Source organism: Gymnodraco acuticeps, unplaced genomic scaffold (assembly GCF_902827175.1).
Source record: "Gymnodraco acuticeps unplaced genomic scaffold, fGymAcu1.1, whole genome shotgun sequence".
Lineage (NCBI taxonomy): Eukaryota > Metazoa > Chordata > Actinopteri > Perciformes > Bathydraconidae > Gymnodraco > Gymnodraco acuticeps.
Window position 1 is genome coordinate 35,699 of NW_022990299.1, and position 26,930 is coordinate 62,628.

The following is a 26,930-nucleotide window of genomic DNA, read 5'->3' on the forward strand; positions in this document are numbered from 1 at the left end:
GTTACCTCTAATCATTAACCCATGTTTGTATAATGTGGTTAACTCCGTGTGTTGCTGCTAGCATACATAACACCTGACGTGGAAACGTTACTCGTGGATGGGGCTACAGAGCTGCTAGAAAGACGGTCGAACCCGGTGCATTCCTCCGTCTGGATGTGGAGCACTTTTGCTAAATGTTTAGACAAATTGCTCGTGTTACCGCCCTTACATGCTAAACACTTATTCCACTTTTGGTAACGAGCATTGTCCACATCGACACGGCTATAGTTTAACCACACCTCGGAGCGCGTTCTCTCCGCCATCTCCTCCGTGCGTGTGTGTGTGTGTGTGTTGCTGCATGTAGCAGCTGCGTGTGTGTAAACTGCCCCGCCCCCTCGCACACAGACGGGGGAGAGATCTCTTAAACGGAGTTGGCGACACTTAAACTGCAATGTAATGTTTGTGTAGCAATAATACATACAACATATATCGGGGCACAGGTTGTTTATCCTTGACAGTCGCACAGTGGGCACACACTGAGTGTTTTCATATTCAGCAAATGTGTACACGCTAAACTGCATAGGCCTACTTCAAGAAGAAATAATACTTTCATTCACTCACGGTAAAAGTTACTTTACTTACTATAAAAACTCACGGTAAAAAAATGCACTCCCTATTCCATTGTCATGAAGGTGGAATCTAACTATATCCAGAATAAGTTTTATTGGATCCAGGCTAGAAACATGTTTATTTCTGCTGTAAATTTGGGCATTTTAACATGGGGGTCTATGGGAATTGCTCCTTTTTGCATCCATCCCCTGTCGGCCACTATATGAACTGCAGTTTGTGGCACTTCCTTCTGGGCTTCCCGGCTCTGCGCTATGAAGCGCTGATTGGCTGTGGGTGGGCCAGACGTGCATGTGGGTGGGCCCTGGGCCAGACGTGCAACAGCTACGCCGCTGAGCAGGAGGGATCTGATCCGGTCCGATCTGCGGCGAGGTGAGGCAGCAACTGTCAAGAGAAGAATAGCTGCCGTCTAGCAGGTAGTCGGCGTATTTATGGGGGAGTGGATTTGGCAACTGGCGAATGAGATCGCTGATTTTCACTGGGTGCCGGTGTGTCAATCAGCAGTGTCTGTGTCTTTGTTGTGACAGTTCGTTGAGGAGGTTAAACAAGCATGTAAATAAAAAGAGTTCATCGCTAAATAGCGCACAACATTAAAATCACAACACTATATGTAACATGCAACAATTATATAAAAGGTTTAACCATCCGTCCCACTGTCTAACATACTGACTTTATTCACTTTGTGACACTTACACTAAAATGCTAACTCAAAAATGGTAACTCAAAATAAAACTTTTTTATTGATTTGTTTAGTGAACTTTTTGGCGTTGCAGTTACAACTCTCCACCAACTGATGGGGGCGCTGCAGCCCCCTCAGCACCCCCCCCCCCCCCCCCCCCCCTTCCTGCGTCCCTGGACATAGATCACAACTATGTGGCCACACCTTGTGGTAGGAGTGTGTATCTATCTAATCAAGGGTTAACAAATAATAGTAGATGGGGAGTAAAAAATCATAACACAGATTTCGTTATAAAAACTGAATTATTCAAAACATTGGTCAATTCTTCACTAAGCCTGTTTGTTGGCTACCAGCAACATTATCTCTACATCTACGACACCGTTTTATTATTTATTTGTGTAATGGTGACAAGACTGGGGGCGGGGTTTTAGTCAGGTGATAGGCAAGGTCATTGCTGACATCACACCAACGGAGCTGACTCATGAGACTAAATGAGTTGCACCTGTGACATTTACAGAACACTACTGACGTTGGACTTTTTGTTGCTTTTAACCTGACGCCAGAGGAAATACATTCACCTACGGAGAATATGGACACTGTTGCACTCTGAACTACACCTAAGACAGGACTGGCCGCTCGACCAACGGATCTACTAACAAGATGGGCGCGTAGGAGTGGCTTGCTCCCCATTTCAGGAGATAACTAAGGCCTCACGGGTGAGTCAACCATACTTTCTCCCTCCTTAGACAGGAAATTGTGGCACGCACACTCGAAAGAATATGAACATCTACACATTAATTGCAGGATTTAGGGAAAGGGAACTACATTTTGCGCTTGCGGGCCATTTAGTAATTTACCACGAGGCTGGCTCAGCAATGTGTCATAACAACATTGTTTCCCCCCTAACTCTCACAGCAAGAAAGGTGGAAACAGCCACAGCGTTGAAACATATACAAATAAAAAGTGAACATAGAGACAGAATTCAATTAACCTTTCAGTTAGCTAGCTAGCAAAGTGATGTAGGCTATGCATCTAAAAAGCTAGCTTTCTAACAACACGAAAGCTAGCTGACGTTAGCTAGTTAGCTATTGTTAGCTGTCTGTCTAAGTAGCAAGCTTTTGACAAATGAGTGGCTCTTGTAATTTAACTTCTGATTATTATTTAATATCCTATGTATACACTTGCAGTGGGTAGACACTGCAAGTGTATAAATAGGATTACATTCTAAAAACATTGTCATGTGCTTTTTGTACGCTGACCAGCCACGGATCAAATCCTCATGGCTCCACACATTGGTGTTCATTCACAAATATGCGTTTTACATAATTAATATATTTTATCTCAATAAAAGTGGGCATTATAAACAGACACACATATATTTGTTTTATTTAAATTCCAACCTTTTTATTTTACAAAGGTTGGAATTGAAATAAAACATGTAAATGAAGCCTATTGTTGTCATCCTCATCCTGGAGGTCAAAACGTATTAATCTACATGAATCCCAATAAGCATGATAGTATGAAAATATAAAAAAATACAATCTGTTGTTTCTGTGAACGGCTGAATGTTGTTTCACGGTAAATGTTGCGCCCTTTCGTAAAGGATGGTCCAGTGTTTCCTAGGCTAAAAGAGATTATAAAGGAAGTTTCAAAGCTCCTTTCCTATTATCTAGAGCAGGGGTGGGGAACCTCCGGCCTCCGGGCCGTATACGGTCCGCGAGACCATTTGATATGGCACTCGAGGTCATTTATAAACACACGCAAATAAACAAAATTAAAGAAATCTAGACCGCAAAATAATTAAATAAGCGAGTGCCTGTTTTTCCTGGCCAGGGTCAGGGTCCTTGAACACAACACGAGCCTAACGTGTCATCACGTGGTCTGACAGGAGTGTAGTTCTGCCAGAGAGCACTGGAACGTTGCTCCGGCACTTCAACACTTGCGGTAACCATTACATAATACATAAGGAGCCGTACACATGCCACCGTTTTTGTGTGGTTGTGTCTTTTAGTTGTAAGCCCAGTGGCGATCTGTCATACTGATCATACAGTCAATAACTTTGTTATTAGCATCTGGTTAGCTAGCTATGCTAACGAATATAAGAAGCTTTTTCTACAACCAGTGAGGTACATTTGCAGTGAGGCACATCTTTATATGATCATTATAGTTAGAGAATACAGGAATAACAGGTATAAAATACTATATGAAGGTATACAAAAGTTGTTATTAAACAAGAATACAGTTTAAATGGCGAGTAATTTGTAAAATATCCATAAAGAAAAAGTAAATCTGTTTACAGTTCTGTTTCATGTGGGTGTTGAGAGATGTATCCATCCATAGATCTCTTAATTTTGCTCTCAAAGTGCACCAGGTTGATGCTTTTAACTTCAACATTAAAAAAAACATCTTTCTGTTTTGGTAGTCATGCCACAACAGTCATGGAAAGATATCTGGATTAAGAGGTTGCTTTTTCTTTGCTCAGCATGAAAGAAAGGCAAAATGAATGGTGTGTGTGATTTTAGTTTTTATAAGCAGAGGTTGAGTTCAATATTTTGTACGGCCCTCGGAGGATGTTGTATAAATTGAAATGGCCCTTTAGAGAAAAAAGGTTCCCCACCCCTGATCTAGAGAATTTAACAGCTGTCATCATGGCTACCACTTAGGTACTTCTGGGTCATTTCACTCTTTTAGAAACCTTCCTAAGCTAAACTGACAATTCAACCTCAACCCTGATGTTGACTTAGGCTTTTGAGCAATAAAAATGTTTTCACGTTGTCGGCAGGATTTGAACCTGCGCGGGGAAACCCCAATGGATTTCTAGTCCATCGCCTTAACCACTCGGCCACGACAACCTGTTACTGTTGATATGTCTGTGTACATTTCTCACCACCATGTTTAACAGCCTGACAATAACAGAAACACACACTGACTTCCCCACACCAGATTCTAAGGTTTATTGTCATCATACAACTAGTGGTGCACGATAATTATCGGTCCGATATTAGGAATTATGACGTCATCCCGATAAACCCGATAACAGTATTAATAGCCCCGATAATATACAATATATTTTTTGGGTAGAAAAAAATACTGCGGTGTGGGTGGATTTGGATGAGGGGTGCTTGTTTTTTTACTCGGCTCCTCCCGTTTTGCCAGTACTGTGGTTTAGGAAGAGGGGAGTTTTTCACAAATCCAGCGCTCCCTAACTCATGCCTGGCTGTGACGTAAATGGTGTGCGGCCGTGAAGCGAGGACAGTAGTGCTGGGGGGAAACGATTATTTTGAAAACGATTAATCGGGCGATTATTTGATCGATTAGTCGACTAATCGAACGATTATTTTTCTGTTGTTCAATTCATAAAAAACGTAATGTAAAAACAATTTTTTTCACGATACTGTGTCTCAGGGGATCTTAATATTTAAGAACCTATTAATGTGTTATACCAGATTAACGGAAATAATCTCAGCTAATTGACGATACAAACCATGTTTACCAAAACAAAACACAAGTCTCATAAGAAGCATCTAAATGACCCCTGAGCGAAAAATGCTAACGGACATTGGCACAGATCTCAAGATAAAAGTACCCTTATTACTTATCGTAGCTGCACATACAATATATCCGATTAAAGCTGAGACTCCACAGATTATGTAGGTACATAGTATCATCACTGAGTAATCCGGACTCGCGACAGGGGAAGCAAATACAGTCATCACAACACGTACCTTCACAGAGCTTCTAGGGAGATCGTCTCACCGCCGTAGCTGTCAATCTGATCAAAATACGTGTTCAATGGCATTAAAATGAGAAACGCGGCTGAATCGGTTAATCCATAGGTTTTTAACGTCTATGTATAAAAAAATTATTGAATTTATAATCCATAATTCCATTTTAAATCGGAGAGCAAATGTGGTTTGCCACCACAGCTAGCTGCTGCTGCTTCCGGTCAAGCAGCAGTCTCAGTGAGATATAAATATCTTTGCGTTTTGGACTAACTTTAAAATATTCCCATGCTTTTGAAGACCTGGGGCGAGATGTTTTCGTTTGAGGGCTTCGTGCGCAATCCTGTGAGGAGGAGTTGGTAGCCGTTTCAGTCTCCATTGTGTTAGAAGTGCGATTGCGAACTGCTTGTTGCTTTGGGTGACCCACGTGTGTGTGGCGTCATACAGTCTATGGTGGCGACGCGTCGACGCGGAAATATGTCGTCGACGATATTTTGAAGTCGTCGACGCGTCGCTACAGCACTAGAGGACAGTAAACAAACATGTCGCCGGTAGTATGGGACTATTTCAAAGTTTCAGAGTTAGATAGTTCGCTTGCTATTTGTATTAACAAATGCAATGCAGAAGTTCCACGAGGAGGGAAAAAGGCAACGAGCTATAATACTTCCAACCTGATTAGTCACCTGAAACATCGCCATTGCTACGATGGTGTGTTAAAAGCGTACGAAGACGCCTGCGCTGCTAAACTAGAGGCGAATCCAAAGCCAGCTGCAAAGGCACCGGGGCTTTTACCTATCGATGAGGCTTTTGAAAAAGGCAAGAAGTTTGCCAGAGACGACCCCAGGGCTAAAACGATCTCTAACTTCATCATAGAAATGATGGCGCTTGACGAGAGTCAAAACTGTTCTTGGCTTTGTTTTGTTCATAGTAGTAATGCTCATGTCATTTGCTCACTACTAGTCTTTTTTTTACCACCAGGTGTGCAAAAACTACAGGTACATTTAATATATATTATATTATTATCGGTTATCGGTATCGGTCTTGAGAAGCAGGAAGGTATCGGTTTCAAAACCAATATTGTGCATCCCTAAATACAACTACGGTGTAGTTATGTAATGAAAAACCTCAACAGTGCAATTACCAGTGATGCAAATTAGTCGCTTTTCGGCACCTCCCGCTTTTTTAACGCTGATTTGGGTGACTTGTGTAATTCGTGGAGAACCAAAGAGTTTTCGTTTTGGGGGGGGTCCGACTGACGGACAACTTCTCACTTCAAAACTTCTCACTATCCATCCGCGAGCACGACTAGTGGACAATGATCCCTCGCTCTACGCCTCCTGTCAGATTTCCCGTTCAGTAATGTGTGACCCGACAGTAGTGTTGCACGGTGTACCGATACTTGAAAGGTACCGTGATACCCTGCCGTTAAAAACGGTACGATTCCTCCGTTTCATTAGTATCGGTACTTTAAGAATGACGGGGAAAAGTACTCCGGTGAGAAAGCGCCGTTTTAATAAGAGCCGTGTGTATTGTTCAGCGCTCTGCTTCCACTCCCTGCACTGCAGCCGTGCCTGCAGTCCCGCCCCTCTCAAGCACGCTCTAAGTGCCTCCCCTCTCTCGTGCACTCGGCCACGCGCTAGCTGCCAGAGCATGTGAGAAAACGAGAAGCATGGCTGCAAGTGGGAGTGCTGCTGCCGCTGCGCCTCGGCTTGTTGACAAAAAAGACGGCAGAAGCGAAATTTGGAAGTATTTGAGCTATATCTCTGACAGTGAGGGCAAGCCTACGGACACCACGAGGCCTGTCTGTGAGACATGTTTTAGATCCCTGCAAACCAAGGGAGCCAACACATCAAACTTGGCTAAGCACCCGCCGACCGGAATCCAGAGCTGTTTAAAGAATTTAAAGACAGACAGGTTAGCGAATGTGATAGATAACATAATTACATCATGCTCAAGCCCATGCCCTCACATCTAAGTCAAACAAGTGTAATTTATTTTGTGACAAACGAGGCAATTAATGGCAATGATACCGGTCTAATATGGCTATCTTTTTAGCTAACTTACCAATGTGGCCAACATCTGCAATATACATTTTGTCAATAATTATTTATATTACTGTACTATTACATGTTAATAAAATATTGAAAAAATTATATTTTATAAAACAAAAAAGTTGTTTGAGATGATGCTTAATTTGATTTAATACGAATTCTTGTCATTTATTTTGTTTATTGTTCTCATTGTTTAAAGGTTTGTGTTATGGTTCTGGTGTGAAATAAAGCACAATAATTACATTTGTTTCCCTTTTTTTTAGAAAAGTATCGAAAAAGAATCGGAATCGCAATTCTTGACTTGGTATCGAAACCAAAATGTCGGTATCGTGGCAACACTACCCGACAGTAAAACTAAACATATCTATAACTAGTTTAGGTAGTTTGAGAGGTAATTAAAATAGCTACAAGTGATATTGTAACCTGAAGTGTGTGTTTTGTTCCGCTCACCGCTGCATTTGATTATGCAGAGCTGCTTGTCGACTCGTCAGCAGCAGCTGATCTCTCTCTCCCGTCAGATTTACTCGCGTTTATGTCCATATCGATCAGACCTAGCTAGTTCTAGCTAATGATATGACTACCTGCTTATTAAAACACCTTATCAATAAGCGTCGCTATGCAACCGGTTGAGGCCGCAAAGTATAGCGCAGTATTGCGTCGCCTCAGGTCTGCTGAAGCTAACCTACTGCAGCCCATCAGGACAAAGCTCCAGACCTGGGGTGACAGGGCCTTCGCAGCAGCCTCCCCCACACTCTGGAACTCCCTCCCCAGCCACGTCAGATCCGCTAACACTCTCACATCATTCAAACAATCCCTCAAAACTCACCTTTTCACTCTTGCCTTCAACTCCTAATCAACTAACCCCTTGCCCTTATTCCTCCTAGCTTAGCACTTTCTACTTTTGTTGTTATTTTGTTTTACTTGCTTGTAAGCGCTTTGAGCACCAGGAAAAGCGCTTTATAAATGTAATTTATTATAAGTGGCGCAAGTTGCACAACTGATGCGGTATTGCGCTAAGGGGAAATTATTTTTGACCGGACACTTTGACCAGAGAGATTTAGATTTGCCGATCTTCAGCATATTTTACCGGTCATAGTCCGGTAATTACAGGCTAACGGGAACTCTGCCTCCTGTACTTGTTCGCTCTGCTATCGCGTGAAGGATCTGCTAACAAGCGACCAACAGAAGACAAACAGAGGAGTCACATGTTGTTGCACATCAGTCATGCGCAAATGCGGCGCACTTCTGCGCTGTAACCCCGCTGCGAGGCTGCGGCAACCTAATGCCCCTTTGACACGAACGCGGTTCCAGGGCCGGTTCGGAGCTAGAGCCTGATAAGCACCAGTGACGTCATGACGCAGCAGCACCAGTTAGTTGCGTAAAGCAGTTAGTAGAGCAGACGTAAAGCAGTAGAAACACTTTCGCAAGCAAAGAAGAAGACCTTTAAAGTCAAAAGTATAAAATATCTACCTGTAAATAATAATAAAAACCCTTGATTTATAACTTAACATCTCGGTCTCCTCTTGATCTGAGTATATTATAAAGAATAGCCAGTTAATTGAAGCATTATACAGATCTGTTTTATATGAGTGTTGAGAGCTGTATCCATAAATCTCTTAATTTTGCTCTCAAAGTGCACCAGATTGATGCATGTAACTTCAATTTAAAGAAAAAAAATCTTCCTGGGGAGCATGCCCCCGGACCCCTCTAGAGGAGGTGAGGTCCCCCCACAAATAAACAGGGTCATATGGATAGGATACTAGATAAGTTTGCACACTCGTTATATATAATGATAATATATATGTTTAATTGTGGCGGACCCCCTGTTTTGTGTGTCCCCCACTTCTTTAACCTGTTAAACCCCAAGGTCCCCGCCGGCGGGGACCCTGTTTTTTTTTTTTTCACGACACTGTGTCTCAGGGCATCTTAATATTTAAAAACCTATTAATGTGTTATACCAGATTAACGAGAAGAATCTCAGCTAACTGACGATACGAACCATTTTTACCAAAACAAAACACAAGTCTCACAAGAAGCGTTAGCATTAGCCCTTAGCGAAAATGGGCAGATGCTACTTCCGGTGCTAACTAGCAAAAACAATCTTTAAAACTTAATATTTTCTGCACAAACTACATATCATCTGAAAGCTGATACTCCACAGATTATTTTGTTATAAGTATCATCACTGCACGACAAGAACAAACTGAGCTAGCAGCCAGAACAGAGAAGAAAAAAAACAACAGTTTTCAAAACCATAACAATAATGATGTCTTACTGTTGCTGTTTTGTGATCAAAGGTCGTGTTCAAGGGAATAAAAATGCTGCTTAAGGTTAATCCAATGTCTCTTAGTCACTTTAGAATTGTTCCTGATAATCTATCATTACATTCATGGCAGCAGAGTAGGTATAAATATAAAGTTTGCAGTCCCGATCTAATGCTGTCTCACGTGCTGTTTACGCAAACCTCTCTCTACTTGACGTAAGTGTTTAGCGGGACTTACTAACTGTCACTCGATTCTATTGGCTCTAACGGTTCAGAAAAGGTGTCAATCACCCAAATCGACCAATGGGTTCCAAAGATACGATCCTGCGTAGTATAAACTACGCCCGCTCCGGCTCCATTACGCAGCAAGACCGCACATCAGCACCACAGCACGCAGCGACGATAGCAGGTAACAGAGCACATTTCAAGGACGTTGATTTCTTTGCTTTTAGATCTTTTTCTTGTGTATCCTCTTTCCATTTTAGCAAATAATGGCAGCCAGAAGGGAGAGGTTCACCACCGAGCAAGTGCTAGAGATGCTAGCTGACGATAGCGGGGCTATGATCATACCAGATGACTCTTTGTCGGATGATGAAGATCTCCTCCAGCCAGACCTGGATCCGGACAGTAGTGACTCGGATGTTGAACTTCCAACACGGGAAAGGTATGTAATCTCTCTGTTTTTATATATTACTTATGTGTTTGGTGGAACTGCGTCACAGTGCTAGCTTAGCCAAGAAGCTACAGGAATGATTAGGCAAAATGCTAAATAGTGTTGTCTTTTTGGAGTTACATTTTCTAAATGAATGGCCAGTGAATGAATATATACATGTGTTTACTTATTTATTTGGTGTAATATTATTCCTTTATAGTCCAATATTATCCTTTTTATATATTACTTTTGTGTTTGGAACTGCATCACAGTGCTAGCTTAGCCAAGAAGCTACAGGAATGATTAGGCAAAATGCAAAATAGTGTTACTTGTCTTTTTGGAGTTACATTTTCTAAATGAATGGCCAGTGAATGAATATATGTGTTTACTTATTTATTTGGTGTACAATTATTCATCTATAGTCCAATATTATCCTATAAGTATAAGCCAGTGATTTAATCTAATCTCTTTGTTTTTCCACATTTGTTTTCAGTGATGCAGTTGAGTTTGAAATGGCTTCTGGATCCCCATCTGCCACTCAGCCTGTCTCAACAACGCCACGACCATCCATCCCCACCCTCACATCCACAGCAGTCTACTTCCACTCAGCCTGCCTCAACAAAGCCACGACCATCCACCCAGCCATCCCCACCCTTGCATCCATCAACGTCTGCTTCCACTCAGCTAGGCCGTTCCACTCGAAGGGTTTCTGCTCCTCCTCCTCAGCCATCATCTTCTGATTCTGAGACACCCAAAGAGCTGCCATACAAAAGGAAAGGAAAAACATCTCTAAAACCCAGGAAGCGTGGCCGAGGTGGGTCTTCCTCTTCCAGAACAACAGAGGAAGAACTCAGGTGGCCCAACAGAGAGGAGAAAGACCGAAGGCCAGAGCCATTGAGGTTCATACCAGCCAGGATCCCAGGCCCAACCGTTGACAGCACTGCAGCATGGTCTCCCCTCTCCATTTTCAGGCTTTTTTTTTTTTAGCACTGCCGTGGTTAATATAATCATTGCGAACGCCCACGCCCTGAGGAGATTACAGGCAGGAAAGAAATATCTTTGGAAAGGGCTGACTGCAAGGGATTTTTACACTTTCCTGGCCATTATCATTTTCACAGGCTTCGTCCACGTTCACCAACGATCAGACTACTGGAGGAAGAAATGGCCGTACTACTTCTCATTCCCATCAGATAGGATGTCCCGGCAACGCTTTGAAGCCATCATGTGGTCTTTGCACCTGAGCAACCCTGAAAAAGACGAGGAAAACGATCACAAAAGGAACACCGCAGAGTACGACAGACTTTTCAAAATCAAGCCCCTGTACACTGACATCATTGCTGCCTGCAAAGCACATTTCCAGCCCTATCAGAAGATTTCCATAGATGAAAGGATGGTTGCTTCCAAGGCCCGCATCAGCATGAAGCAGTACATGAAGCAGTACATGAAAGACAAGCCAACAAAGTGGGGATACAAACTGTTTGTGCTGGCGGATTCCTCAACGGCATACACCTGGAATTTTGTTGTGTACACAGGGAAGAGTGAGTTCACCGAAGGCAAGGGACTCAGCTACTCCTCCGTGATGGACCTCCTGCCACTCCGTCTGCTCGGTGGGGGCTACACACTCTTTGTGGACAACTTTTACGCCAGCCCCACCCTCTTTGGGGATTTGTCCATAGGAAACATTGGCTGTTGTGGGACCATTAGAAAAAAATCGAGTTGGTTTTCCACAAACTCAGTTGAACGCCCTTCCGAAAAAGGCTGAAAGGGGAGATTTGCGGTGGCCTTCAGCGGTCAGACGGTCCAGCGGAAAGTGAAACAGGCTGGCGTGTGGCAAACCAAGAACGTTCCCGTTCCTGACGCTGTGGTGGACTACAACCAAAGCATGGGCGGCGTGGATGTGTCCGAAGCTTTGATCTGGTACTACAGCGTTCTCCACAAAACCATGAAATGGTACAAGACTTTTTTTTTTTCATTTCATGGACATTGCAGTGGTGAGCTTCCTTCTCCACAAGGAGCTGTTCAAGATGAGGAGTGACCCCAGCAGGACAAAGCCAAACACCCAGAAGACTTTCAAGGAGCAGCTTGCTGCAGAATTGTTGGAGTTTGCTGAAGGCCCTGCACCTCCACCACCCCCTCCTCCACCACTCACATGCATGCCCAAGTATTATGGGGAAGATGCCACCAAGGTCAGGAAGAACTGCAGGAGGTGCCTAGATGCTGGACTCAAAAGGGTGAAGACACCTATGTACTGCAGGAAGGGCCAGGTCCCTCTGTGCTTCACTGTCAAAAAGAACTGTTTCAAGGAGTGGCACGACCTAAATACTGGAACATTCAGGTAGGTATAAAGTTCAGGTAGGTATAAAGTTTTGCGAGTGTTTATTTAAAAAAAATTGTTGTTTTTACATACCCAGTGTGATTTTATTGTATAGTGTGTTGGTAAAATATTTGTTGTTTTTACAAACCTACAGTGTGGTTTTATTGTATAGTAGCCTACGTTGGTAAAATGTTTGTTTTTACATGCCTATAGTATGTTGGTAAAATGTTTGAAATAAATCTGCCCCAGTTGGAGTCAAATGTTACCTATGTTTCTGTTTTTTTTTATTGTGCAAGTACACCTACACACAGACCTACAGTGTGGTTTTATTGTATAGTGCGTTGGTACAGTTACATACACACACAGCTACACTTACACATACACACCTACACATAACCACACACCTACACTTACACACCTACACGTACCCACACACCTACACTTACACATACACACCTACACATACCTACACTTACACATACACACCTACACATACCCACACACACCTACACTTACACACACCTACACACACTCACACACAACAAAAATATTTTTAGTTTTGTGTGGAATGAATACCAATAGTGATGATTCAATGTAATACAATGATTTTTATAGTCTGGTACCTGAAAAAGGTCAAATGGCACTGAGCTTATTCCGCCTGGACTTTATTTTCATAAACCTCTCTAAAAAGGTCAAATGTCACTTGTTTTGCCTCAGTCTTGATACAGGGTACTTATTATGTTATACTTTGGATTCCTAAAGCTTTTAGGCTACTAACCCATCATTCAAGGTTGGTCTTCACTATAAGTAATGGGTTTTCTTTAGGCGGACACAGGAATTGAATTTGTTTTGCTATGTTCCATCTGAATGTATTCTGACACAGAAAAATCTATATTGATTCTGACACTTCTACATCCAACTCACAGATGTAACCTTGCTTTGATAACAAAAAATATTCATATAATCCTTTTAGAAGTGAAGTTATAGTAATTTGTTCTGGGAATGTCATTTTCGAGCCTGAAACCTGAAAAACAGGCTCGGGGTTTAACAGGTTAACCAAAGTTACACCCTTGATAATATCTACCTGTAAATAATGATACAAACCCTTGATTTATAACTTAACATCTGTGTCTCCTATTGATCTGAGAATATTATAAAGAATAGCCAGTTAATTGAAGCATTAGCACAGGCCTTTGTCAGATGGTATATTACGCTGTTTTTTTTCTGCTTCGAATAGTTCTCTCTTTTTTCACCATACCTGTGTTTGCATCACTGAATTACAAGACTTAAAAGAAGAACTATAAAAAATAACAATAAAAATAGTGCAAGCTCAGGTGTTAAATAGTCTTATGGCCTGTAGGATGAAACTGTCCCTGAGTCCGGTGGTTTTTGTCCTGATGCTGCGGTACTGCCTGCCAGATGACAGCAGACAGATCAGTTTGTTGCTAGGGTGGTGGGGGTCTTTTATAATCCTGTGGGCTTTCTTCCTGAGCCGCTGGGTGTAGAGGTCCTCCATGGATGACAGCTCCGTCCTGGTGATGTGCTGTGCAGTTTTCACCACCCTCTGTGGGGTCTTACGGTGCAGGGTGGCTGCCACACCAGGCTGTGATGAAGCCAGTCAGGATACTCTCTATGGTGCACCTGTAGACGTTGCAGAGTATCCTGGAGTCCTTGTTGAACCTCCACAGCCTGTGGAGGAAGAAGAGCCGCTGTCGAGCTGTTTTGGCGATGACACCTGTGTGATGAGTCCATGCACAGTCAGGTCCTCAGTGATGTGAAAACAGAGGAACCTGAAGTTGCTGACTCTCTCCACCATAGTCCCATTGATGGTGATAGGGGCATGTCCCTCTCTCTGCTGCTTCCTGTAATCTACAATCAGCCCCTTGGTTTTGCTGACGTTGAGATGGAGGTTGTTATCCTGGCACCAAGATAACAGGGTTCTGACATCAGCGTTTCTGCCAGGGGGGCGTCTTGCTGTCATTTTGACAACAAAAATAATAATTCGAGAGAAGATCGAGAGTTTTTATCGCTTGAAATGACAAAAAGGACAAGGACATCCCTCAGTGTTTCCCCTAGGATGGAGTCATAGCAGCGGTGCTAAGGCACGTGGGCCTAGCATAATGTGGGCGCTTAGCGCATGGAATTTTGTGTGCATGTGCGAATTTTATGTGCACGTGCGAAGTGCGCCCTGCCAATTTGTTTCTATGTGTCTGCCAGCACAAGAAAGGCTCTTGAGGCCTATTACCTAGCCAATTTGCTGCCTTAAGCAAGACTTTAAAAAGAATAAATGAAAAATCTCTACAAAAGACAAATACACTACAAAAACAAACTTATTGACATAGGTAATATACGTCAAAATGGCTTCAAATGTATTCAGTATTGTATGAACATGTTTAAATTGGGGGATGGACGTCACATCCTCTAGGGGGGTCCGGGGGTATTGGTATATAGATTGAAGTAAAATGCTTCAATCTGCTGCACTTTGAGCACACAATTACTAGAGACCTGATCTAGGGGGTACAACTCTAAAACACCCATATGAAAAAGATCGGTTTACATTTTAATAATCAAATAAGTATGTGAACATAACCAATAACCTACCATAGCCAATAACAAATAAATGTAACTTATTTTATTTTTTTTTGTTTTGTTATTTGACCTAGTTAACATTTATGTATGCATATTTTTGTACCTCTCCAAATTTAAACGATATTTTTGCAAGCGCCGGATCTTCAATACTCCGACAAGAATCCCACCAGACTCCTTTGCCCCTCCAACAGAGGGACGTCATTTCAAGCGATTAAAAACTCTCGATCTTCTCTCGAATTGCAACAACATTAACATTAACTTTCTGTTGGTCGCTTGTTAGCATACCCTTCACGCGATGGCAGAGCGAACAGGTACAGGCAGGGCCCGTAGTGATAGCCCTATAGTTTAAATCTACTACCCAAAAATAAACATATGGACATGGGTAGGGATGCTCCGATCGCCAATTTCGGGGCCGATCGCCGGAATCAGTATCAGCCGATACCGATCGCCGATCCGATCGAGTGGGCGGGGCCTAAATGGAAGATTTAAACTTTAAATCTTCCATTTAAAGTGATGTTTAAAACTCAGATAATGTAGCTCATTCAATGGAGCTTCCACAAACAATCAACTTAATTATTACATTCAAATGAAGTACATTATTCAAGTTTACATTCACTTAGGATAATAATACGGGAGAAATTAGCAGAAGCGCTCTCTTTTTCTCACTGATCCAGTAATGAGTGAAGAATAAATATATTTATAACTAGTTTAGCTTGTTCCAGAGGTAGATAAAATAGCTAAGTGTGTTAGGTCTAATTCTTGTGTGTTTCGCTCCGCTTACCGGTCCGGCGGGCGGAGCTGCAGGATTTCTGCTTCACACACACGTTGCATACCACTATTTTACTGTCTTTTTCGGACACCTTAAAATAATGCCAGACCGGTGAAGCCATTTTGGCGAGCTTGTTTTGTATGTATTTTACGTCATGCGATCGGCTCTCGCGATCGGCATGTTTAGAGAGCACCGATCGATCGGTAGAGAGTGAGTATCGGCGATCTCGATCGGTGACCGATCGATCGGAGCATCCCTAGACATGGGTTACTATTTTTTTTTATAAATGGTAAATGTATTTAGGAACCCATCCATGTGATTTTAAGTGGGGGTGGACCTCAAATCCTCTAGGGGGTCCGATTTCCAAAAAAATGTTGGAGTTAAATGCATCAATCTGGTGCATTTTGAGGTGAAAATAGACTAGATCTATGGGAACACCTATATGAAACAGAACTGTATACATTTCAATAATCATAAAATCATGGCCATAACCAATAACATACCATTTCCAATATGACAAAACACTGAAACTTGTTTGTTTATTTATTTTTGGTTCATTTATAGTTGTGAGTGTGTCTGTGCTCCTGAATCAACCTCTCCTGTCTCCCTCCTCTCCCCCTGCTCCTATTTGAGGCAGCAGCAAAGACTAGTTTTTAGCTCAACAAGTTTTAAAAGTGTATCTTGCCTTTTTTCACCTAGTGTGAAGAGAGAAGAAAAGAAAGTAAAAAGGCTTGGAAAAGCAGCAGAATATTTGAACTGCAAACGTTTGAACTAACTTGATGGCGAATGATCTGTCGCCATGCCTACGGCATTTGATGACATCCCATAATACGCTTAGATGCGTTGATGGCTGCATCGTTACCAAACCTGTGAAGTTTGGAGCATTTTCACTGAAGTTATGAGAAAACCGTGTTTCATGGCGAGCATTGTGTTGCCATGGCAACGGCATTTGAAGAAATTGCAAAACTGTCCCATAGATGTCTTCACAGCTGGACTGTTGGCACACATGTGAAGTTTGAGCACTTTTTGAACATTTTCATAGGAGTTAATGTATAGCGACATCGTCTTTTATGGCGAGGGATGCGTTTCCATGGAAACGGCATATGATGACACCCCATAATTGACGTAGCGCTGTTGAGGGCAGGACCATTAACCATTATCTGAAGTCTGCTGCTCTGAGCATGTCAGTTGGAGTTATAAAACCATTGTGTTCCATGACACAGGTGTTTATATTTGAGCTAACGACGTGTCCTGAGATCAAAGGTTTCCATGGTGATCAGTGAGAGGAGAGCATTTTCATTGTTCTGAATGAAAGATAAACCTCTTACATGTGAACGTTTTGTTGAAGAACCGTAACAGATATCGGTGAAATTTCAAAGCGTGAAGCATGTCAAGAAACTTGAGCATCTGAAGTGTACTTTTTGTGTACTTTCGGGTTAATAATGTGGCCTTTTTGGCAGATTAACTAAAGGTGTGCGGCTGCTGTGGTGGGGATCGATGAGGCTGAATTTACAATGGGGTTTAATAACTCTGTAATAAGTCATGTAAACAACTGACTGAACATTTATATATAAAGTTAAAAAACTACTTTCACAATGTGGACAAATAGTTTGCTAAGAGACCATGGCTCTCAAAGCCCTCTGCTTTAATTTGTTGAATTAAAGCAGTTGAGTTGAATAACGTTTGGAGACAGAGATTTCATTCAAGACAGTAAAGATGCGAAGAGGGTTTCAATGTGTTCATCACTGTATAACTTGATTGTCTGCTCTTCGTGTGTTTGATAGTAAAATGAGACGATGTAAATCAGACCTCACAGTTTCAAAGCATGATAAATAAAACAAGTTTTGTGTACTGTTGTTACGACCCGCCTCCCTACTCAATAGTAGTGGCTCGTGAGGCAGTCCGCAACATAAAACAAAAGTACACAACACGTAGGCACTAAACTGTAATCGTACATTTATTGCCACAATACTTAATCATTCCACTGGAGGACAGGTAAAACAAACAAACAGACGGAGGGGACTTGGGCCAACCACACCACGGGCCGTAGGATCCAGAGCCTTCCTCCGCTACCCAAAATCCAACGTCTAACGGGAGAAATAAAGCCGCGAAAACCTAATCCTAACACGTCCTCCAGGAAACACAACAAAAAGGCAAAAGAGCTCTGACACAGCAGAGACATCCGGAGTAGTGATCGGCTCCTCCTTCTCCTTCAGCCTCCTCTTTTATGTTCGGCTGATTGGCAACAGGGAACACCTGGGCCAAGCTCGGCTGAGTGACAACTGGGAACACCTGGGGAAGGCGGAGACAGGTGTACCTGCACAGCAGAGAGAACAAAGAGGACAACAAAAAGTGGGGGAGTACGTAACAACTGTAGACCAGTGTTGGGACAAAGTAACGTGTTACAAGTGTACAAAGTAACTTTGTAGTAATGCGTTACAAAGTAACGCATTACTACGAAGTTACTTTGTACAAAGTAACGCACTACAATGTATTGCGTTATAAAGTAACGCACTACAAAGTAACGCGTTACTACAAAGTTACTTTGTACAGAGTAACGCGTCACAGAGTAACGCGTCACAAGTAACGCGTAACGCGTTAGGGACCTAACCTAACAGCGTTACTAGTTACCTATTCCCATTAAGTAACACCGTTATAGTTACTGTGATTTAAATGGGTGCGTTACTGCGTTACATTATGTGATGGAACTGAACCGAATCTCCCTGAGGATGTAACTTACAGGCGAATACAGCGATGTCCTCTCAAAGCACCATGGAAAAGTGAAAGTAACCAGAGAGGATTGATGATTGGTTAACGCGGGGTAACATTTCAGGGTAAGCCAATCAGAGACAGAGTTGGGCGGATCTTGCCTTATGGGGAAAATACACACACGAACACTTGTTAATGCTAACACACGCACGGCAACGCTCACCACCAGCACACACATGCACAATGGCAGATGCAAGTATCAGCGAGAGCAGCAGCGCATTTGCAACTTGGAAATATAACCACTATTTTCAATTTGTGGGGATAGAGGATGCAAAAAATATTACGATAAAATATAAACTTGTGTGCAGGACAGAAAGCATTGTCCACATCAAAAAACAGCAATGCCAATCTCCTGAAGCAACTAAGTAATGTACATGGGGCTATAAAACTAGTCGCCAAAGACCCCACCGTCTCAACCACCGGCAGTGACCCAGATTGAGCAACACCATCTAAACAGCCAAAAAACGATCTTTTTAGATCGCACTTTTGTGTTTTATTGTTCCACTATTTCATAATGATAATTGCTACAATGATGGGGAGTTGTCTTTTCTCTTACGGTGCCACAGCACAACACAACAACTTGTATTTGTATTGTTATTATTTTTAAAGTAAAGTAACTTGTTACTAGTTACTTTTACAATGTAGTAACTAATAAAGTAACTAGTTACTTTTTGAGAGCAGTAACTATAACTAGTTACTTTTAAAAAGTAACTTGCCCAACACTGCTGTAGACTAAACACATGTGTGAAGGGAGAGTTTGCAGCGCTGCAAAATAGTCATCAAACCACCTATAGTTTGAATGTTGGCATATAAATCAACTTCCCTTGAACATAAGTACTGCGATGGCCGGGAATCGAACCCGGGTCAACTGCTTGGAAGGCAGCTATGCTCACCACTATACCACCATCGCATGAAAAGCAATATAATTCCACTCCAAACACACATCTGTATGTCAGGAATTTGGGAAGAGGGAGGGAAGAAAAGAGGAGGAGTGAAGAGGGTGAGCAAGAGAAGGAAGAAGTTTAATTCTGTGCTCTGTAATAACCGTTAACTCCACAATAACTCAAACCAGTCATATAAACAACTGACTGAACATTTATATATAAAATTAAAATACTTTCACAATGTGGACAAATAGTGTGCTAAGAGACCATGGCTCTCAAAGCCCTCTGCTTTAAATTAGGAGTTGAATGAAATTTGGCGACAGATTTAATTCAAGACAGTAAAGATGCAAATAGCCCAATTGAACAGTTTTCCATCTTATCTCCATATATGCCCCTCCCACACCTGCTAGATCCACAAACCTGCTACCACTGAGCTGGAATTACAGGGATATGCTGCACACTCTTTGAACCTAGCTTCTGTATTTACAGGAGTAAGGACTGGTCCATTCGTAGAAAAACCCTTCCTGACACTGAATGCCCTGGAGCTAGAAAAGTTTGAAAGTTAATAGAGGGTTACAACTTGTGTCATTACTGTATAACTTGACTGTCTGATCTTAGTGTGTTTGATTGTAAAATAAGATGATGTAAATCAGACCTCACAGTTTCAAAGCATGATAAATAAAAGGAGTTGTGTGTAGACTAAACAAATGTGTGAAGGGAGAGTTTGCAGCGCTGCTAAATAGACATCAAACCAACTACAATGTGTATGTAAGCTTCTAGATCAGGGGTGGCCAACCAGTCAGAGGTTAAGAGCCACATTTTTTCTATGTTACTGCAAAGAGCCACATCAAACACAGTCACTGATACCGCTTGTTTCCGTTTTTTGTTTTCTGGAGACAAGATTTCAACCACGTCACTGATGCATTTTTGTGGCATTGGGATATATATTTTTTAAATCCTCTGGAGCAGAGAGAGGAGCTGTGGATTATTGATTAATGCATCAGTGTTTCTTAGGGTCAAAAACACTAAACTCACAACTTAAAATGAAAGCGTTTAGTTTATTTAATAAAAGAGCACATGTTCAATGTGAAAAGTGACAGTAGTTATAGATTATTTGCAATTTGGTGCTATATATATATTTAAAAATAAAATTATATATATATTTTTTTTAAACACCTTGAATTTCAGGGGGGGGCGCGGGGCTCCGTTGGCGGGGCGCAGCGCCCCTCCAAGACAATGGTAGGGGAAACACTGGATAGTGTTTAATCAACGATAGGTTTTCCCCCCCTCAAAGGTGATTGGTTCACTGCATCGCAGGTATTATTGTGATTGGCTCTTGGGCCACATCAAAAATTATACGCGCTGTCATCCTCTCATACTGACACCACACATACACAACATACATAACACGGGACGAAAGTAACGGAGCGATTTTATCCGAGCCCAAACAACTTTGACCGGCCAAATTACGTCAGAATTATCAGCATTCAATACTTAACAGACCTACTAAATATCAGGTTTAACTGTCAGGAGTAGCTAGTGTTGTCACGATACCAACATTTTGGTTTCGATACCAAGTCAAGAATTGCGATTCCGATTCTTTTTCGATACTTTTCTTAAAAAAAGGGAAACGGTCTTAAATGTAATTATTGTGCTTTATTTCACACCAGAACCATAACCATAACACAAACTTTTAAACAATGAGAACAATAAATAAAATAAATGACAAGAATTCGTATTAAATAAAATTAATAAATGTCTTACAGACAGGCCTCGTGGTGTCCGTAGGCTTGCCCTCACTGTCAGAGATATAGCTAAAATACTTCCAAATTTCGCTTCTGGCGTCTTTTTTGTCAACAAGCCGAGGCGCAGCGGCAGTTGCACTCCCACTTGCAGCCATGCTTCTCGTTTTCTCACATGCTCTGGCAGCTAGCGCGTGCACGAGAGAGGGGAGGCACTTAGAGCGTGCTTGAGAGGGGAGGGACTTAGAACGTGCTTGAGAGGGGCGGGACTGCAGGCATGGCTGCAGTGCAGGGAGTGGAAGCAGAGCGCTGAACACAGACGGCTCTTATTAAAACGGCGCTTTCTCACCGGAGTACTTTCCCCCGTCATTCTTAAAGTACCGATACTAATGAAACGGAGGAATCGTAACGTTTTTAACGGCAGGGTGTCGCGGTACCTTTCAAGTATCGGTACACCGTGCAACACTAGTCAGGAGTCAGTGTCTCTCCCCCAAACTCACACATATACAATTCGATATGAACTGAAGAGCCGCATGAAACTAGGCAAAGAGCCGCATGCGGCTCGAGAGCCGCGGGTTGGCCACCCCTGTTCTAGATTATGTATTTTATTTTATTTATTTATATAGCCCAATATCACAAATGTTACATTTGTCTCAGTGGTCTTCACAGTGTGTACAGAATATCAGTATGACAATACGACACCCTCTGTCAGATTAACTTCCCTTGAATAAAACAATTGCGATGGCCGGGAATCGAACCCGGGTCAACTGCTTGGAAGGCAGCTATGCTCACCACTATACCACCATCGCATGAAAAGTACTGTTATTCCACTACAAACTCACATCTGTATGTCAGGAATCTGGGAAGAGGGAGGGAAGAAAAGAGGAGGAGTGGAGAAGAAGAGGAGGTACATCAGCAAGAGAAGGAAGAAGTTTCATTCTGTTCTCGGTTAAAGCTGTTAACTCTGCAATAACTCAAACCAGTCATTTAAACAACTGAACTGTTGTATAGGCCATATGAACAACCAACCCTAACTTGTATAACTCACTACATGGAAACATAGCTTTCACAAATATTTTATCCTGGGGTTGAATAGGTGGGAGTTTCCTACATTCTTTCTATATTCCAAACACTTGTTTGGGCTGGCATAAAGGTGAACACCTCCATGAGGATAAAAACAGCTCTGTCTGTGTTTATGTTCCACTACCGATTGCTAATGAAATTCAAATACAGCGCACTATTTGCATTTCTTTTCCAGATGTTGTCACTTTCTAAACTGCTAGTGACCAACTCTCATGGCTGTTCTAGTGCTGAGTTGGTTGTTATATGTTGCTGACATACATGTGCAAATTCATTTATCAATCATCAATTTTTAAACACTACACCCCTGTCCATAAATAAACCAGTCAGGTTAGCTGACAGGAGTGGCACCCGGTGTGGTCTTCTGCTGCTGTAGCCCATCTGCGTCAAGGTTCCACGTGTTGTGCGTTCAGAGATGGTTTTCTTCATACCTTGGTTGTTAGTGATAATTAGAGCTACTGTTGCCTTTCTATCATCTTGAACCAGACTGGCCATTATCCTCTGACCTCTGGCATCAACAAGGCATTTTCGCCCAGTGAACAGCCGCTCATTGGATATTTGCTCTTTTTCGGACCATTCCCCTCTAAACCCTAGAGATGGTGGATCAGCAGTTTCTGAAATACTCAGACCAGCACTGGCACCAACAAATATGCCACATTCAAAGTCACTTAAATCGTCTTTCTTCCCCATTCTGATGCTCTGTTTGAACTTCACCAGGTCATCTTGACCATGTCAACATGCCTAAATACATTGAGTTGCTGCCGTGTGATTGGCTTATTGGATATTTGCGCTTAAACGAGCAGTGGAACATGTGTACCTAATAAAGTGGCCAGTGAGTGCAGAGATCCCCATGCTGCCATACAGACATTAAATGCCTTTGAGCAAAATACTGCGATGGCCGGGAATCGAACCCGGGTCAACTGCTTGGAAGGCAGCTATGCTCACCACTATACCACCATCGCATGTAATTCGGTTACGTTATTAACGCGTTAACTTGACAGCCCTAATATATATATATATCTTTTTTTTAATGTTTAATTACACAGGGGTGGGGTTTTCAGTCAGGCGGTAGGCAGGGTCAGTGCTGACATCACACTCTCTCTTTTTACTGTACATACTGCCCCTAGGTTCAATCCTCACGAAACACAATATCCCCTTCCACTGCTACGCGGACGATGTACAGATCTATCTGCCTCTCAAAGCAAATGTCAACTCACTACAGCAGTTGATGGACTGCTTAACAGAGTTAAAATCCTGGCTGAGCAAAAACGTCCTCAACCTCAATGAGAGCAAGACCGAGGTAATCTTTTTTGGACCCCAACCTCTAGCCTCTCCGGTTGATATTCTGGGCTCCCCAAGTAAAAACATCCTCCCCTCTGTCTTGAACCTTGGAGTGACCTTTAATAGTACTTTTTTAAATTCGACAAGCAGGTCAGCACCGTAGTAAAATCCTGCTTTTTTAAAATAAGACTATTGGCCAAAACCAAGTTGTATTTATCTTTTAAAGACCTGGAAAGGGTTATTAACGCCTTTGTGACCTCAAGACTGGATATTGTAACGCTCTGTATGTGGGTATGGACCAGGCATCAATTAAACGCCTGCAGCTAGTCCAAAACGCAGCTGCACGTCTCCTGACTGGCCACAAAAAGTGTGACCACATCACCCCAATTCTGGCCTCACTACACTGGCTTCCAGTCCGGTTCAGAATTGATTTTAAAATCCTTTTATTTGTATTTAAAGCACTAAATGGGTTGGCTCCGGCCTATATAGCTGAACTCCTCCAGCGCTACACCCCAGCCAGAGCTTTAAGATCTGCTGACCAGGCTTTGGAACACTCTTCCCCTCCATGTGAGGTCGGCCCAGACCCTAGGGGCTTTTAAATCCACACTGAAGACACACTACTTCTCTCTGGCCTTCTAGTTAGAGTGGGGTTACGACTCCTGACTGTTCCATGTGTTGTTTTTATCTGTTGTGATTTATTGTGATGTAATGTGTTTTTATGTGTTTAAATTACATGTACAGCACTTTGGCTAGACCAAAATCGTTTTTAAATGTGCTCTACAAATAAAACTTTGATTTGATCTTGTAGGGGAGGTGTGGGCTGCCCATGGGGGCTGACTTATCAGCCTTTATGAGTTGCACCTGACATACACATGAAAGACACTCAACTGGTGTTGGACTGTTGGGTGCTTCTACCCTGATGCCAGAGGCAATACATTTACCCAAAGATAATATGCACACTGTTGCACTCTGAACTACACCTATGACCGGGCTGGCTGTTCGACCAACACATCTGCTAAAAAGGCTTGGCTTGTCAAAGAGACAAAGAAGGCCTGGCGGGTGAGTCAACCATACTTTTAAATATACTCTGCACTCAAGCATCTGGCAGTGGGCCGAAGGCTTTTGGGCAGTGAAAATGTTATTACGTTGTCGGCAGGATTCGAACCTGCGCGGGGAGACCCCAATGGATTTCTAGTCCATCGCCTTAACCACTCGGCCACGACAACCTGTTGAGCATAATTTTTCTGAGCAAATAACCAAAACAAACTGAACTGTGTGAGGAAGAAATGTTCAAACTAGACTGCAGTAATGAAGACAGCAGTTCCATTAACCAGTTTAGCCCTGAGCCTGTTTTTCAAGTCTCAGGCTCGAAAATAACATTCCCAGAACAAATGACCATATCTTCCCTTCTAAAAGGGTTAAATTAATAATCTTTTTTCTCAAAGTAATGATAAACCTGTGAGTTGGATGTAGAAAAGTCAGAATCAATATAGATGTTTTTTATTTTAAAGAAAATTCAGATTGAACATAGTAAAAAAAACTGTAAATTATAGTGTCTGTCCAAAAATTATTTTTTACTTACAGTGAAAACTACCCTTGGATGATAAGGTAGACTAAAAGCTTTAGGAATCCAAAGTACAACATATAATAAGTACCCTGTATCAAGATTGATGCAAAACAAGTGACATTTGACCTTTTTTAGAGAGGTTTAGCAAAAAAACTCCACCTCTGAGGTGATTTGGGTGGAAATGGGGGTTATACCGTTTCTCTGGAACCCATTGGTCGATTTTGGTGATTGACATCTCTTTCTGACCGTTAGAGCCAATATAATCTAAGGGGAATCTCCCCACTCGCACACAGTCTAAAACAAAAAGGTGTGGGCTTCGCGCATACAGTTTTGCACCAGAGTGAAGCTGTCTCTAGGTCTGACTTCTAGAAACGGAAACGCAGGTGTATTGCTTATGGATTATCAGAAATAATTTCAATTTTCAAAATTTCAAATTTCAAACCTATGGATTAACTTTAGCAGCGTTTTTTTTTATCGTTTTAATGCCATTGAAGTCCACTTTTGACCAGACTACGACACATGTGAGCCATGTTAGCGTTTTTAGCTACCTAGCGCCATATGTTTTGATGTCTGTTCTTGTTATTATCTCCGCGAGTTCGTATAATTGAGTGATAACGAGGGTACCCTTCGATTCTGTGTCACCTCACGATGTGAAACGATGGGTTGGATGTGCAGCAAAGATAAATAATAAGGTTTTGTGAGTGAATTTCGGTGCAGTCATCTGTTAGCATTTTTCACTCGTTGCTAATTCAGAGGCTCAGCGTTAGCATTGTGGGGTTTTTTTTGAAAAAAAAAAAAAAAGATCAGTTAGATGAGTTTCTTCCCGTTACATGGATATAAAACATTCATAGTTTATTAAATGAACATGCACTCAGACACTGTTTCCTGCAAGATGTTGCGGCAGTGCCCCGGTACCGGGGTCATCAGGTTAAGGGACAATCAGAATCAACCCTCTCTCTTTTCCTCCTTACCCACATCTCTAAAAAAAAAAAAGATCCAGGATTTGGCTCCTATGACGTCATTGGTGAAATGTGGCACACGTGACACGTCCCAACCTATCGTCTCCGTATACAGTCGTCTAGCTGAATCCCCCCTCGCAGCAGGATGTGTGCAGGAGGGTCTTAGAGTAAAGTTGTTATATATATATATATATATATATATATATATATATATATATATATATATATAATGGCACTGTTCTAGCGGTAAACACTTAAAGTGGACCTATCATGCTATATTTCAACAATATATTGTAGGGCTTATTCTGTGACGTAGCTTTAATGCAAATGAGCTGCAGCTGATCACAACCCCCTGCAGGAGAGGGGAGCGTGCTTTGAGATCAGCTGCTGGGCTGTCAGAAGAGGGGGAGAAAAAGAGATCTCCGTCCTCCGTGTTTTATTCTTATATGATTATATAGTCATTATTCATTTGTTTTAAAGCTCAATAAATAACAAAGAAGACTTTTGACCAGCACTTTTCTGATTTTGTCCGGAAGATTGAAACTTTAACGGACATGTTGACCGGCGAAAACAAATCTAACTGAAACTCTGCCGCACGGTCACCTCGTTCCTTGGAAGAGGCGGAGTGGTGGGTGTTTGTCATCTGCTGGTGGACTACTGGAGAGAATTACAGTGCTTGCCTCGACGGGGAGGGATTGCATTGAATTACAGCAGCAGGAGGCGCAAACACTTGCCTCGGGGAAGGAGAAAAAGAGCCACAGCGGAGAATAAACAGAAGGGCAACCATGCGAGGTAAGTCTTCTTCGCTGCTCTTGTGGCAGACTACAGCGCCACTTACAGGCCTGGCATATGTACTACAGCGTCTCCAGCGCTTTCGAGCGGCAATGGCCGGCTGTGGCCCAACCCCACATTCCCCTGATAGGTGGAGAGTTGGCCATATAGGCGGAGCTCCTCGTTCCTGACGTCAGAGAATTTTCAAATCTGTATCAATCTGTATCAGATC

The 26,930-nt window shown here is 42.3% G+C and overlaps 5 non-coding genes across 5 annotated transcripts; all 5 read right to left on the bottom strand.

The window, feature by feature from the left end:
- Positions 1-4,055: 4,055 nt before the first annotated feature.
- On the bottom strand, positions 4,056-4,137 carry trnas-aga. The gene has a single exon. It is a non-coding gene; the product is annotated as a tRNA-Ser (tRNA).
- A 15,115-nt stretch (positions 4,138-19,252) lies between these two features.
- Positions 19,253-19,324, bottom strand: trnag-ucc. Its single transcript has one exon. It is a non-coding gene; the product is annotated as a tRNA-Gly (tRNA).
- Positions 19,325-21,777: 2,453 nt separating this feature from the next.
- On the bottom strand, positions 21,778-21,849 carry trnag-ucc. Its single transcript has one exon. It is a non-coding gene; the product is annotated as a tRNA-Gly (tRNA).
- A 1,161-nt stretch (positions 21,850-23,010) lies between these two features.
- On the bottom strand, positions 23,011-23,082 carry trnag-ucc. Its single transcript has one exon. It is a non-coding gene; the product is annotated as a tRNA-Gly (tRNA).
- Positions 23,083-24,545: 1,463 nt separating this feature from the next.
- Positions 24,546-24,627, bottom strand: trnas-aga. Its single transcript has one exon. It is a non-coding gene; the product is annotated as a tRNA-Ser (tRNA).
- Positions 24,628-26,930: the final 2,303 nt, after the last annotated feature.